The sequence below is a fragment of the Prionailurus viverrinus genome, chromosome A2 (genome assembly GCF_022837055.1).
Source record: "Prionailurus viverrinus isolate Anna chromosome A2, UM_Priviv_1.0, whole genome shotgun sequence".
NCBI classification, from domain to species: Eukaryota; Metazoa; Chordata; class Mammalia; order Carnivora; family Felidae; genus Prionailurus; species Prionailurus viverrinus.
Window position 1 is genome coordinate 31120141 of NC_062562.1, and position 15869 is coordinate 31136009.

Consider the following 15869-nt stretch of genomic DNA (forward strand, 5'->3'; position numbering starts at 1 on the left):
TCTCATTGACATCGGAAGAGTGCATGGAGTTTATTTTCACCCAGAGCTCTCCTATTTGATGATGTGGCCAGGAAGTGCTTAATGGGAGGGGGTCAGGGAAGATTAAGAAAAATAGCCTGGGGAGCACAGCATCTCTAAGCTTTGGTTTTCCCATTTACTAAAAACCATAGATCTCTAAGCACAACTTGACAAAATGGTGCGTTGTGTCCCCTAGTTGTCCCTTCCAGGCTTTTAATTGCCCACCCTCCACACCGTTGATGCACGATGCACTTTGTGGTAAACTCAACACAGACCCCCTCTGTCTTCTCTGCACACAGCTCTACACAGACCATAAATGTCACCACCAAATTGGTGAGCACTAGATCCAACCCTGGCGCATCTCCTTCCTCGAGACATCTGTGTCCCTAAGGATAACAATCCCGGCTTAAAGGAAATCTTGGGAAAAGCAGCCAAGAGCTTTTCCTGCTGAGGCTGGTGGGAGGAGGCCAATGGGGAAGTGCGCTCGATAAAACTGTCTCAAAAATAAGTTCCATCTTAAAAAGCTCATGAAGGGAATGAGAGAGTTATTTCAGTCTTAAATGAAAGCACAACCCCCAAAATAAAAAATAAAAGGCTTGTTGATGGAGAAGCTTGAAAGACTGGGAGTTGAGGTTATCAATGCAGAAAGATTGCCTGGTAACACAGCTTTCTTGTATTACACCCAAAGCTGTGTACCATCTGAGGCTGATTCAGGAAAATACTCAAATCTCCTGGTAATTTCCTGCAGACAGGACGTTTAATCATCTCCAAGCCTCCACCGCAAAAGGGGGAAAAAAAAAAAACAACAAACCCTAAACCAAATGATTCACACTCTTAAAACGAATCTGCCTTCAGAACAAGAACCATTTTCTGCTCTTGAAAAGCAGCCACGATTTGTTATTCTAACAAAGTGTTCCTTTCCTCCAAACAGAAATAAAAGTCACTCGAGGAGGGCTTGTACTGATTTCTGTTCTGCATTTCTTGAAACTTCCATTCAGTCAACAGTTTCTCCTGGCAGGTTCTCAGAAATCCAGGGGGAGCTGGGTAGTCAGTGACTAAGAACATAGGATCATTTTTATAAGCCTCCCTTCCCCCGACTTTTTGGCCCCATGGGAAGATGTTTTATTGTAGGACGAGCAGAATTAGCTGCACATATAAATTCTTCATTGCTCAGCTCACTTGACACCTTTATCTGAATTGCCCAACGGCTGGGAAGATTTGGCAACTGACAATTTGAAAAGGAAATGCCCCCGTCCTCCCCAAGCGCTATTTGTTTGCTCTGTACATACACGGGGCCATAGCCATCTTTCTCAATATTCGACCAGTGGCACAGATAAAAACATCTGTTTGCAGAAAGCAGGGAACCCAAAGCATGCAAATGATACACACTACCTAAACAACTGGAAAGGAAGGCCAGTCCAGCAAAATGAGGTCTGCTAAAAGTCAAAATATTTTCATATGGGCAGAAATGGAGTTTGGCAATCCAAGCATCAGACTTTGCTCCAATTTTGGAAGGCATTTCTTCCAGCTGCTTCAATTTAAAAAAAAAAAAAAAATCTCTGACCCTTTGCATTAGGCTTCCAGCTTCTTGCTTCAGTTATACACAAGTGAACAGACTGGGGAGGGAGAGGAGGGAAGCTAAAACTGTGTCTTTTCAATAAACCTTCCCTCCTCCCCTCCTCCCCCCAACCCCATGGATTATTTTGGTTTTAAAATGTCCTAGGATAACAGCTTCCCCGGGCATTCTAGATTTGCATGCTTCCTGTCCTCATCGGGTCCTGACTCCCAGAAGTGGAGGGTGCCTTTGGAAACTTGCAACAGTAGGATTCCAATAACTATCCCCCAATCCCCACATACAGACAAAAGCTTTCTCCATCCTATAGGCTCCCCTAACTGAACTTAGAGGCCAGGAGACGGGAGTCTCTTCCCCACTTCCAGGCGCCCCCCCCCACCCCAATTCATAGAGAATACATGAACGTTCCCAGACCTGCTTAATTATGCACATCTACCAAGGAGAAAAGAAATGAGTATTAAAAGTTCTAGGAAGACAAGCAACGAGGAGCATGGGGAGAAGGACTTCATTTCTGGATGACCTTCGGGAAGACACTGAAAATATTTTTTGATAGCGTAAGGGAAAGAAAGAAGTAGGTCACTAGCAATAAATACGTTTTACGTATTTGAGGAAAGTGAATTCTAAGATCATGATGAGTGTTTCAAAGGCAAGTTCAGAGAAGTTGAAATGTTTCCCCCAAAGTCGTCCTAACACAGGCACAGCCATCGCCCCCCCCCCCCACGCCAAGGTATCATTGTCACTATTACCGGTTCATGATGGTGCTGCGCAATAGCCAGTAGACATATCAAAACGATCTCTAGGTCCCCTCCCCAGAGCTCATGACCTCCTCAGTGTCTCTGTGTTGCAAGGCGCATCACTACCAGGGGTTAGCGTCCCAGCAGCTCAAGGCCCCCGTGCCTGGGAGGGTCGTGAAAACCAGAAGCCACGGCGCCCCAGCGCCCCCTCGGTGCTCCCGGGCCATAGGGGGGCCACTTACCAGGCTCAGCCTCGCATTGCTCGCCGCTGCGGCGCCTCTGCTGGCGGGGATGTGGGGGGAAGGGGGAGGGGGCCGCAGACCTGGGGACAGGGGGTGCGGCCGGCCGCGGCTAAGAAGCCCAGCGGGGCGTCGGCCGCCAACTGCCCGGAGCCAGAGGGGGCCCTGAGGGGGCTCCGCGCAAGGGGGGTGACATTCCCGGGGCTGTGGCAGCTGCTCCGTGCGCAGCTCCGGGTCCAGGATAATCACTCAGGTCCTGGGGAGAGAAGCTTCAAGCTCTCCAGGCTGCCTCCCTGCTGCTTAAAGGGACGCCTCTCCACCTCCCACTCTGCTTATTGGTGAAAATTCCAAGCCACAGGCCAATCCTAGGCCTGTTCCCAAATTGAGATTTCAATCAAGGGAGCTACTGCTTTAAAATTAGAAAGGGCTGATGGCTGGTGGGGGGAGGGGGGGGTTCAGCCACCTTTCAGAAGCAGAAGGACCCAGGCTCTCTGGCTATTGCATGCAGAGGTCCTGGGAACTGGCAGTGGATGTAAGAGCAAGATGATACTGGAAGGAGAACTGCAGGAAGACAGGGACATGCTGGACCCTCATCCTTCACCCCTCTGCTCCATCCCCCTCCCCCCCCAGTTCACTCATCATTCAAGGGTCATCCAATTTATCACAGATGCTGGACACCCTCTATTCCTCGGAAAAGCCTCCAAGCCATGTGCTCCTAAAGCCTCCGCATTATCTCCCCTTCCAGACACTCATCACATTTTGCGTTGTGTTTTTTTTTTTTTTTTTTTTTTTTTTTTTTCCTGAATCTGTCTGTGCCTTTACAAGGCATGTTCCACCAGAGCAGGAATGTTTTCACCAATAATCACACTGTATCACCCCCTGCCTGGAACACTGTGAGCTCTCAGTAAATATCTGTGGGAGGGGGGGAGGGAGGGAGGAAGGAAGGAAGGAAGGAAGGAAGGAAGGGAGGAAGGGAGGAAGGGGGAAGGGAGGAAGGAAGGAAGGGGGAAGGGAGGGAGGGAGGGAGGGAGGAAAAGGAGGGAGGAAGGGAGATGTTCTGCATTATTTGTGACAATACAAATGTAAATTAAGAGGTAGTATTCAAGAGGCCAGGCCTGATTTCAGACACAACTGTATTCAAATGTGGCCTCTGCTTCTTACTAGTTATGTAAACAACCTGTACCTCAGTGTCCTGGTCTGCAAAGCAGGATGACCCTCTCCCATCTCACAGAGTTGTGGTAAAGATGGCATTACCTCATGTCTGGAGTAGAGGAGGTGCTCAGTCAAGAGCTTCAGATGACTGAATAGTCAATGGCTGTTGTTATTACTAAAATCAAAATAAAAGGGTTTGAGGTTGAGCCTGGTCCGACTGCTGGTTCAGCACCAGGCCCCGTGCAGGCTGCCACAGTCACCAACGAATGATCATGTTCTTGCCCACAAGGAACTCATAGTGGGGCTGGGGGTGTGTATTCACCAGGGATTTGCAGAGAAACAGAACCAGTAGGATATACATAAATTGGAGATTTATTAAAAGAATTGGCTGAGAAATCCCACAATACACAGCCGGCAACCGGGAGAACTGATGGTGTAATTCAGTCCATGAATGAAGGTGTGGGAATCTGGAACCAATGGTTTAAGTTCCAGTGTGAAAGCCTGAGAACCAGGAACAATGATGTCCAAGGGCAAGAGAATAGGGATGTCTCAACTCAAGTAGAGCAAGAGAACAGTAACCCCTCCTTCACGTTTCTGTTCCAGTCTCTGCAAAGTCTACTGATTCAAATGTTAATCTCTTCTGGAAACACACGGACACATGCCAAAATAATGTTTTACCGGTCATCTGGGCAAACCTTAGCCCACTCAAGCTGACACATAAAATTAACCATCAAAGGGTGGGGGAGAAGAGAGAAAAAGAGAGAAACAGGTCAAGAAAGAAAACTATGTTAGATGATATGCAAGCAAAGACATGTGTACAGGAAAATGTTTATCGTAGGCTAGTTTATAATACCAAAATGACTGAAAAAATTATCCAAGGGGGGACATTGCTAAATAAGTTATAGTACATCCATTTAATGGAATACCATGCAGTGATGACAAGAAAAGAGGCAGAGCTGAGTACAATAATATGTGAGAAACTCTAAGGGGCACCTGGCTGGCTCTGTTGGTTGAGGGTTGGAATTCAGCTCAGGTCATGATCTTGTGGTTCATGAGTTCGAGCCCCATGTCAGGCTCTGTGCTAACAGCTTGGAGCCTGAAGCCTGGCGCCTGATTCAGATCAGTGTCTCCCTCTCTCTCTCTGCCCCTCCCTGTGCTGTCTCTCTCTCTCAAAAATAAACACATATTAAAAATTTTTTAAATACTATAAAATATACTAAGTGCAGTGTAGATGATAAAATATATTCTCACCAGCATAAATAAATCTTCATGTAATGTATAGACACATGTACCCTGTATACACATAAAATGCTTCTAGAATGATACCTCGGGGAATGATAAAGGTTATCATATCTAGCAAGGTGATTTGAGCAGGTCGGAGATGTGAAGCATAGGAGTATTTCCTAATATGTCCTTGTGTATTATCTGATTTTTTTTTTTTTTGTCACGAACTTGTAGCAAGTCCCTAGTTCAGGGAAAGATGGCAAATGATGCCAGCATGAAAATTCCAACCCTTCAAACACCTAGATATACTAGATAAAATGTTTAACAAATACTTTAAGAGCTTCACTGACCCACAATATAGAAAGGAAAACACCCAGGTGGTAGAAATTAAGAGGTATCAGAAGAAAAGAATCCTAAGTATGCAAACCCATGCTGTGACTATGGAATAGAGGGCACTGTGGTTGCAGCAGGGGAAAAGCTTGTCTTGATTCCCGAGGGGCTAGGGTTTTAATGCCCATGCAGGACAGAAGACAAGGCCTTGGGATAAGGAGAAGCAGCAAGTTGTGATGTGACCCCTGCAGAAAACCAGCAACATTTAGTGAGGGTGGCACCCTCAAAGAACAGATTAGAAAAACTGTCAACCAGCCCAGTGAAACAGGTCTGTGTTTACCTGTGTTCTCAGCAGGAGGGAAGAGTTTAAGCTAAGAATTAGAAACACTAAGTCTGTGTCCTTCTGGAGAACAGAGAACAAATAACGAAGGTCAGAATCAGGAACCCCTAACTGAAAAATTAATATAAAAATTGTTCCTGTTCAGGATAGGCCTGGAATACATCACAGAAGCCGATGAAAAGTTGCCCTGGAAAGCCAGTTCCACAACCCAGGCTACAACCAGCCCTGCAACACGTGAGCTCCCAATAGTAAGTTACAGGACACCCAGGAAACTGGTAAGCCTCGTGTCAGCAAATATGAGGCTGAGCGGTTCAAGAGTTCAGGGTCATGAAATAACTTTCTGAGAAACAACATGCAATAAAGTCTACAATGATTAAAAACATGACAGCTAGAACTGAAAGCCTAAAAGAGAACAAGAAGTGATTTCTCTCTCCCCACTGAGTCATTAAAATTAAAAACCCGATGGACTGGTTAAGTAGGGGGTCAGACACTACTGAAGAGAGAAATACAGATCTTAGGACGTACTACAGAATGAAGCACAAAGGGATAGGATTGAAAAAGATAAAAAAAAAAAAAAGACGTTAAGAGATATGGAGAAGAGAATGAGAAGGCCCAACATATGTCAAATAGGAGCCCCAAAGGGACAGAATAGAGAATTTGAGGAGAGGCAATATAGCTGAGAAATTTCTAGAAATTTATAAAACTCATGAGTCCTCAGATTCAAGAAACACAAGGTATCTGAAGCAGGATAAATAAACATCAGAACATCTGCCTGTATTAATTATTCATAAATGTACAGTCAACACAACAGTGAAGTGTTAAAATATGGAACAGTTTACTACTGCAGTGACAGAGGGAAGCAGAAGGCACTTGGTACACAAGACAGGCAGCGCTGCCTTCCACCTTTAGAGCTGGATTACATTTCCCTAAATCCGTCCTTCCCAAGTATAATGAATTCTGAACTCCAATAGATTGCTCTTTTTTTTAATGTTTATTTATTTTTGAAAGTGAGTGGGAAAGGGGTAGAGAGAGAAGGAGACACAAAATCCGAAGCAGTCTCCAGGCTCAGAGCTGTCTGCACAGAGCCCGATGAGGGGCTTGAACTCACAAACCGCGAGATCACGACCTAAGCTGAAGTCGGATGCTCAACCGGCTGAGCCACCCAGGCGCCCCCAAACTACAAAATAGATTCTTGAAGGCACAGCCGTACATTGTACATGGTGCCCAGGTAGGAAGGCAAAGTAGCGGAGGTCTCCTGGCAAAAGGTACTCATTCAGCCAGCAGACAGAAGTGGGGGGGTGGGATGGCAGCAGACGAACAGGCTATGTGAGGATGGAGAGTATCATAACAAGGGAGGATAAACTGCCATGGAAACGCAGAGGAAGAACATCTCAACCAGCCTTGCAGGGATAGCGATTACCTCAGGGAAAGCTTCCCAGAGTAAGGAACATCTGCATTGAGAGAGTGGTTATGTTCAGAGGAAAAGATGCTAGAGTTAGGTCTGGCTTTAAATCCCAGAGCTGCCACTTATTATCTTGTGACTTTGACGAAGGTACGTAACTTTCCCAATCCTCAGTTATCTCGTATATGAAATGGAATTCGTAGCACTGGTCTTGGGGTTGTTTTGAGGTTTAGGGATAATGTCTATAAAGCATTTAGCAGAATGCCCTGCCTGTAAGTGATTTCTCATTAAAGGGGCAGCCAGTATTCCTGTTAGATGAAATCCAGTGCCTGGCTGGGGAAAAAAATGCCTTCTGTTTTTAAAAGATGACTTTCTTCTAAAAGTTAAAGAAGACCGAGGTTCACAGAGGTTTTATCAAACTTGAATACCTTCAAGACTATTAAATATTCACTGAGTATCTACCCTGCAAAAGGCATATTATCATGCTATCAAAGTAAAAAAAAAAAACTTATCAGATCTTGTCCTTTCCATAAGAAACCTAAAATCTACTTCTCGGGGCGCCTCGGTGGCGCAGTCGGTTAAGCGTCCGACTTCAGCCAGGTCACGATCTCGCGGTCCGTGAGTTCGAGCCCCGCGTCGGGCTCTGGGCTGATGGCTCAGAGCCTGGAGCCTGCTTCCGATTCTGTGTCTCCCTCTCTCTCTGCCCCTCCCCCGTTCATGCTCTGTCTCTCTCTGTCCCAAAAATAAATAAACGTTGAAAAAAAAAATCTACTTCTCCAAAAATAACTACAGGCTGCATTTGTTGTGTCAAATACATGATTCCCTGCAGTGTTAAAACCTGAAACTGACAGGATTCCTATCTAAATCATTAAAACTTCAGATTCCCAGCCCCAAGTTGTAAGAATTCAGAGTCCAGCAGGGGAAGGATTAAGTGGACTCCCCTCTGTATTACTCAATAGGTTTATGAATGACTGGGGACAACAGATGGAGGAGAAACTCATCAAGTGCAGCTAATGATGCCAAGATGCTGGGCTCTGCCAGTGCGTGGTGGATAAAAGCACACATCGATCTAGCCAGTCTACAGGAATGGCCAGAATGAAAGCAGATGAAATTCAGTCACGGTAATGGTTGTGCCTGCCCTTCGGAAGAAGCACTGAAGCGTGCAGTCCTAGGGAGGGAAGAATTGGCCAAGGACATGCTTTCCATTCATTCCTTCATGCATTACTTGATAAACATTTGTGTAATGTCTACTGTGAGAAAGGGTTTGGCTTATAGGCTAGATAAACATGGAAAAAGAGGAATAAAACACAATGCCTGCCTTCAAGGAGCATAAACCAGAGTGATGTGAAACCCTCTTCATTTGAAACTACCCATGACCACCAGCATTCTCCCTTCAACCATGAAATGGTGACCTAACCTCTACAGATTAAACATCATCATGTTTCAGAATGGCAAACAGATTTCATGTCCTGGGCTAACACTGATTGATCAGCCGTGGCTTCCTGGAGTGCTGACTTGACAAGAAGTCTGAGACTACATTTGGCAGGGAAGCATGCTGTGATTGATTAGTGATGTCTGTCATGTGGATGGAAAAGGAGTGACAGCACTGATGCTGTAAATGTGACCTCTCCCATCCAGTTCAATCCTCTCGTTCCACAGATGAGAAAACAGAACAGATCTTTCTTTCTTCCTCTGGCATTATAAATTCAGCAACTCTAGCAGGGGCAACCAAGGAGAACCTCCGAATCAGAAATGCTGCTGAGAGAGGGGAAAAAAAAAAAAAAAACATCTACGGCTTGGAATATTTCTGATGAGCTTTTAAGATAAGCACTGGAATCCTTTAGCAGCCTTTGTGTTCTGCAGCCAACGGACTAAATGGAGAACGCTACCAACTTTGATCTGGTTAGCTACAAAGTGCGTTCCCCCACCCCTAGACACACACAAGATGAAATTAAATATATATCATTTGAGTATGCTTGAGGATTGTAAATGCACTGGGGTATGGAGAGGTCTATAAAATAAGTATATTTCAGAAACACAAAATGAATAAATACCCAGAACAGCAATTAACACGTTTATTTAAGAAAGGACGAAGATTTTTATCATTTTATTCTATTAAATGGTATTGATACCATCAGCCAAAGAAAGGAAAAGAAAAGCCCTTATTTATTTTCATACAGACACCTTATATCCTGGGGACTCTGTAACACGAACTAAAGAGATAGGGTCTGTCCCTGTTAAGCATTTCCACACCCAATCTATCAACACTCACAGCCATCACCAGGCCCAATCACAAAGAATCCAGGCCCATTTGCTGCAAAGGACAAAATGGTATAAACAGACAACAGATAAGCAGGAAGCCCAACCCCAGCCTGATTCAGATACAAAGAACGAATTGTAGCATTTGATTAATATACCGGCTCTTCTGTCATGCCGACTGCAAAGTGAATTTTACGGAAAACCAACTCTTTGAGGAATAGGTCTAATTGATTCAGTTACATAAACTCCAGTGAAATATTAGGGGGAGAGCATGAGGGGAGAAAGAGAAAGAGAATATGAGGAGGAGGAGGACGACGACGACGACAACGACGATGACAAGGAGGGTAAGGAAGGAGGCAAGGAGGGAGGGGATGAATGAGTAAAAGAATATGAACAGGATGCTCTGAAGACCACTAGGTTTACCTTAAGGCCTTGGTAAGTATTTTCTGACTCAAGAAGACTGGAAAACTAATTATATTTCAGTCAAACATATTGTTTATGTTTTAATTTATTTTTGAGAGAGAGAGACAGAGTGTGAGCGGGGGAGGGGCAGAGAGCGAGAGGGAGACAGAATCCGAAGTAGGCTCCAGGCTCCGAGCTGTCAGCCCAGAGCCTCACATGGGGCCTGAACTCACGGACTGTGAGATCATGACCTCAGCCAAAGTCGGACGCCCAACCGACTGAGCCACCACCACCAACTCCTTAATGCATAAATTATACTGGTTCCTCCCTCCCCTGTAAGACTCACTCCACTGGCCTACCAGCTATAGATTTCTGCCAAGTCTGCTTTCACTAAGTACCAGTTCATAATTTGTTATATTGTATGAATTCTGTTATTATTTAGAATGAATATATTGTGGTATATCCATATAATGGAATACTACTCGGCAATTAAAAGCATTGCATATGTGCAGCAAGATGGATGCATCTCAAAATGCATCATGCTATGAAAAAGCCAGACTGAGAAGGCCACAGCCCAGAGGATTCCATCACCAGACATCCCAGGAAAGGCAAAACTAGAGGAACACCGAGTACATCCCTAGTTGTCAAAAGTTGGAGATGGCAGGTAGGACGGAGGGGCCGGGGTGAACCTTGGAAGGTGAATAGAAGTGCTCTGTATCCTGGCTGGAGGCGTGCTTACGTGAGCACGTATTCACAAAAACTCATGAAACCGTGAACCCAAGAGCGCATTTTACCACGTGCAAAGGTAAAATGTGGGAAAGACAAAAAAACAAAAAACGAAAGACGAGCAAAAGACTGAAAGTCAAAAAAATCATCCCTAGGACCACTTTGGTTTTAATTGCTCCTGTGTTAAACGTTTTTCTGTTGTCTTGTTTGTGTAAAGGTGTTTAACAAAACGCTCAAAAAAAAGAGTTACTTAGGAATTATGGCTGTCCGAGGCTGTGACCCTCATGTTGTTCTTTCTTTGCCAAAAAGGAAGACGATCAAGTTTTAGAGAAGTGGCAACACTACCCTCCCAATGACATCTCCTTCTTGGTGTACCTGCAAGGTTTAGAATATTGAAAAGAGAATTTTTAATTAGGTGGGACTCAGTGTTGGCTCATGAACTAACGGACTCTGTGCCACCCAAAACCACCTCACGTTTCGGGAAACGCTGGTGTAGACTGGAAACCCCAAGGATTGTGTCCGTGTTGTTTTTCCATAGTATCCTCAGGGCTAATATAGCAATTGCTCAATCCGTATTCGTAAAATAAAGGAAATGAATCTTTTTAATGTGGCCCCCGCTCCAGCCCTCCAGGAAGGAAAGCTCCTGAGACAGCTCAGTTCATCTCTGGACAGCTGGCTCCTGGAGTAAGTTCTTCCTTCCAGTAAACTCGCAGCCAACACTCTACCAATATGGATCACACAGAGCCAGTCCAGCCGACTCTCCCACTCAACATCCTTCAAAAACCCAAACCTTGTCTTCCATCAACTTACTTCTATCAACTGTGTCTCATGAGGCATGGTTTCGAACTCGCTGATACCCCAGCCACACAAAACAGAGTGACTGTGGGGGAAAATTTGCCCCTGTCTTTTCCGGAATATTCTTTTAGAGGTCTATGCCACTTTCAGCCATACTGACCTGCCTCCAGATTTTTTTTTGGGGGGGGGGGGTGGGGGGGGAAGCCCATTACTCTGGCATTTGGGAAACAAGGAAGCGTTATGCAAATAGCCACCCCTCCCTACTTCCTCAGACCCTGCCCTTAGATGAAATGAACTTGCTCTTTAAATCCTTACAACAGCCCTTTGAAGCAGCGATTATGACGACCCCCATTTTTCAGAGGAGGAAACTGAGGCACAGAGAAGTTTAGTAAAGTGCCTCTAGTAACACAGCTTGTTAGTGGCATGGATGGGATGGAAACCCAGGCGGTTCTGCTTCCAGATCCCCGAGATGCACCTCCTGGCAGGTACTGATCACCGGGGCCAATTAGTCACCAGGGATATTCAGAAGAGAGGCAGGGAGGAAATTGAGAACCGTAGTTCACTTCTTTCAACTTTTCGTGCACTCCTACACTTACACACACACCTGTCCACCTTTCACTTAGTATCGATTATATACAGGCATTGCAGTAATAAACTCTGGGGACAAAGATACAAAAAAGACACTGCTTGCCCTCAAAAGAGCTTACAGTCTTCTGAGGGAGAGGCAGATCTGTTACATATGCATATATCGAACAAAGTCCTGAGTAACGGAGGAGCATAGGTATGAAGACACGCTACAGAACGTAACTCGGAGAAGGCGCCTGGGTGGCTCAGTCGGTTGGGCGTCCGGCTTCGGCTCGGGTCATGATGTCACAGTCTGTGGGTTCGAGCCCCGCGTCGGGCTCTGTGCTGACAGCTCGGAGCTCGGAGCCTGGAGCCTGCTTCGGATTCTGTGTCTCCCTCTTTCTCTCTCCCCCTCCCCCACTCATGCTCTGTCTCTCTCTGCCTCAAAAATAAAAATAAACATTAAAAAAAAAATTAAAAAAAAAAAAAAAAAGAACGTAACTCCGAGCAACCAGCACAAGGAGGGGGTGGTTAGCAGCAAATCTTGAAGAACGAGTAGGAATCCTTGAGGTAGAAAAGGCGAGAAGTATAGCCAGGCAGACACAACAGTATGATCAAAATTAAGGAGGCTAGTGAGAGACGCTGGAGGGGCAGGTAAGAGAACATTCCATAGAGCAAATCAACCTTGGCACTGGGGGCCGGATAATTCTTTGTTGTGGGGCTGTTCTGGGCATGCAGGATGGTTAGTAGCATCCCTGGCCTCCACCCACCACAGGCCAGTAGCATCCTCTCTAGGTGTGTTGACCCAAACAAATCATCTCCAGACATTGCCGAGTGTTTCTGAGCAGCTCATCCCACTGAGAACGTGGACAAATGGGAAAGCTTGGATGCCACATGACAGAAGAGAGAGAAGCAAGAGCTTACTACTAGACTAAAAGAACAGAGCAAGGTAGTTCGGTCCTAGATGGTGAAATAAGATAGTCAGGCCCCTCAAATTCTAAGTCCCCATCTGGCCACTCTGAAGCTCATCTCCTCGAAATGGGCCTCTTCCCAATTCCAGACTGTGCATGGGATCCTCATTTGGAGCCATTATTTTGATAATCCGGTTACCAGCTTGGACATTTTGTGCCTTCTACCTAATCACGTGGCAGGCAGAATTCTGAGATGGGGCCCCAAGGCTCCTGGAAGGGGGGTACACACACGTTCTTCTGGTTTCCCAATCAAACACAAACGTAGGAGCTGTCCCGAGAAGGGACAGCTGTAATTGAGGTCCCAAACCAGTTGACCTGAAGATAAGGAGATTATCCTCAGTGAGCCTGATCTAAGCTTACGAGCCCTTAAAAAAGACTAGGATCTTTCTGGAGACACAGATTCAAAAAGTCGGGGACACCAGATGGGAGGGAGGTTGTCAGTCACCGGCTCTGGCAGATGGAGGGCCACGTGGCAGGTACCAACACTTCCTGGTAAGAGCAGAGAGTGGCCCTTTGGTGACAACTAGCAGGGAAACGGGGACCTCGGCCCTTTAACCGGCGTAAGGAACCGAATTCTGCCAATGACACGAACGAGCTCGGAAGAGGAGCAGAGGAGGACGCGGATGTCAACACCTTGATTTTAGCTTTTTGAGAATGTGAGCAGAGAAGCCAGGCATCCTGTGCCTGAACTTCTAACCCATGCAACCGTGAGACAAGAAATAGACGTCGTTTGAAGCTGCTAAGTTAGTGCTAACTTTTTACGCAGCAACAGAAAACAAATACAACTCAGATCCCCCCAGTCCTGCAAGGTCCACCTAAAATCCTTCCTCCTCCATGAAGCCTCTCCCCACCATGCAGGGGGCAGGCGGGGCCATTTCGAGCTTTCCCGAATTGCCACCCACCCTCTCATGCTGATCCTGCTGCCCCTAAATACTTTCTGGGGCATCTCATGTTGATAATCTACCACCCTACCAATGAATAGGTCTTGAACGGCTTCTTGCTTTTCCAGTTGTTTGCTCTTCTCCTCTATTCCCCTCTGCAAAAGTCAGCATCTGGAAGACACTGGCCGCTTCTTCAGGGTCCTCTTGAATTTCTCCATAAGGCTCGTAACAGAGGTAAGCCCACTGTAGACACTTAGTAAATCATTTCTGATTGACGGCCATGGGTTCCTCCCCCCCCCGCCACCCCCATAGGAGGGGAGAAGAGGTATTGCACGGTATTGCCAAAATTCACATTAGGATTGAACTGACTTGGAGCGACACGCTAGCCTTCCGAAGAACCATTTATATCTCAATAATTACATGAGATCACTCCCAGGGGTGATCGTGACTCTCAAGTTATGGTGACCTCTCATGGGTCACTTAACTTCTCAGGCTCACGTGATTGATCAGTTACAGTGAGCTGCCAGCCAAAAACGTCTCAGCGCTTTGCTGCATTTCAGACGGTCTTCTCGCTTCTCCGTCGAGACGTGAGAGCTTGAGGTTTCTAGTTACTGGCTTTGCGGTGTAGTCTCCTCGTTAAGAGACCCAACTTGGGAGGTGTCCGTTAGCACTGTCTATCGAGTATGCTACCCTCCTCTGGAGAGGCGACAAGAGAATTCCAAGAATTCACCTTCCTCTGGGGCAGTGGTTAGCAGGAGTAGAGAGGCATAATTAACAGAAACTATTAGCCAAAATAAGTTAAACTGGGATGCTTTAGGTCTCAACGTTATCTGTGCTAAAGAACAAAGAGTTATGGACAAAACTCAGCACCTGAACTTATAAGCTGTGGAGTCACAGCTTACCAGGGTGGCACAAAAACTATCAGGCTAGAAGAACTCAGGGCTTCAATCTGGCTTCATTCAGCTCCCTAAACCAGTGGCCCACAAGTTAACAGGCAGAGTACCAGGGACTGAGGAGAGCAGGACTCCTGTTTGGGGAAATGCATCCTGTACAGATGGGATGCAAGTATTTCTGGAAAATTATTACTCATAGTAACAGGTTCTCCAGAGGAGGGTGGTGAACGTTTGTTACCTCTGGTGCCACCCAAGGGCAGTTTCCACAGCAAATACCACGAAGGGCCCACAGCACTCTTTCCACCTGGGCCTGGAGCCAGACTCAGAATCGTTCTCAGCACAACTCTCTTGGGAAGAAAGCGCCTACCAAATGATCCCACTGGCCTGCAAGATAAAATCAATCTGTCCCTGTTGAATTAAATGTACTGAGAGTTCCCAACTCCTTACAGACAGCCGTGCCTACATTTGGCTGATCTTTTTCTTTTTAATGGGGGGAAGGAAAAAGAAAAACAAACAAAAAAACCCTGAAGACATCACCTACTCAGTTCCATCCTGCTGTGTTTCCAGAAACCATCAGGTTCCCAAGAGCCACTCTTATTGGATACTTGAAAGTTCTCAATGTTTTGCCATTCAAACTTCAGAGCAAAGAGAGGAAGCACCTTCTGTTTTCTTTGAAGGCTCCTTTTGCTTGGTCCTTCCTCTTACTGGAGTCCTGTTCAAGGTTCTGTCCTAGGCTGTTTTCTACATTCGCTGAAGGTAAGCTGATGAACTCCCCTTCTCTCTAGGGGCACCTGTCACCCTCTGTGGTCTGGCTGATTCATTTACTGCCTGACACTGTTCTAAGGGCGGGGGTAGGGGGTGTGTGCCAGTGAACGAAAGAGATACATTTCCTGCCCTCAGGGAGCTTATAGCCCATTGTGGTGGAGAAAGACAGGAAGTAAATAAGATGAGAAGTACTAAAGGGTCAAAGGAGGAGAAAGAGAGATAAGAAGATGCAAGCTGAGAGGGGGCCCAGCCTTCCAGTCTTCTTTCCAGCCATGAGAGGTCTCCTAAGGATTAGACACGTGAGTCCTCACCACCTTCGGGGTACCTCCACCAGAAAGGCCCACAGGTACAAGATCACCTACTCTACCACAGATATTTCAGCCTCTTCTAGGCCTTCTTCCTCAGTGCAGCCATCTATCCAGACCCCTAAGTAAGACAGCAGATGGGATCCTCTAACTCTCCACCCCCCCGCCCACCATCTACAACCAAACAGCCTCTAAATGTCCTTCCAAGCTACTCTCTTTATTTCCGCTGTGGTGCTCTGGTCCCGACACTGGTGTCTCCTTCCTGGGCTGCTGTGCCAGTCTGACTCGCTGCCCAA

At 46.2% G+C, this 15869-nt stretch overlaps 1 protein-coding gene across 4 annotated transcripts in view; it reads right to left on the bottom strand.

Annotated features, from left to right (window-relative positions):
• Positions 1 to 15869, bottom strand: part of PRICKLE2 (prickle planar cell polarity protein 2) — a 325723-nt gene that overhangs the window by 155210 nt on the left and 154644 nt on the right. The window contains exon 1 of one of the 4 annotated variants that reach the window (XM_047850087.1): positions 2568 to 2843. The exons of the other annotated variants lie outside the window; for them this stretch is intronic. The gene's annotated coding sequence lies outside the window, so the exon portion shown is untranslated. Of the gene's footprint in view, positions 1 to 2567; positions 2844 to 15869 lie in introns of those variants that run through there. 4 annotated transcript variants of the gene reach the window in all.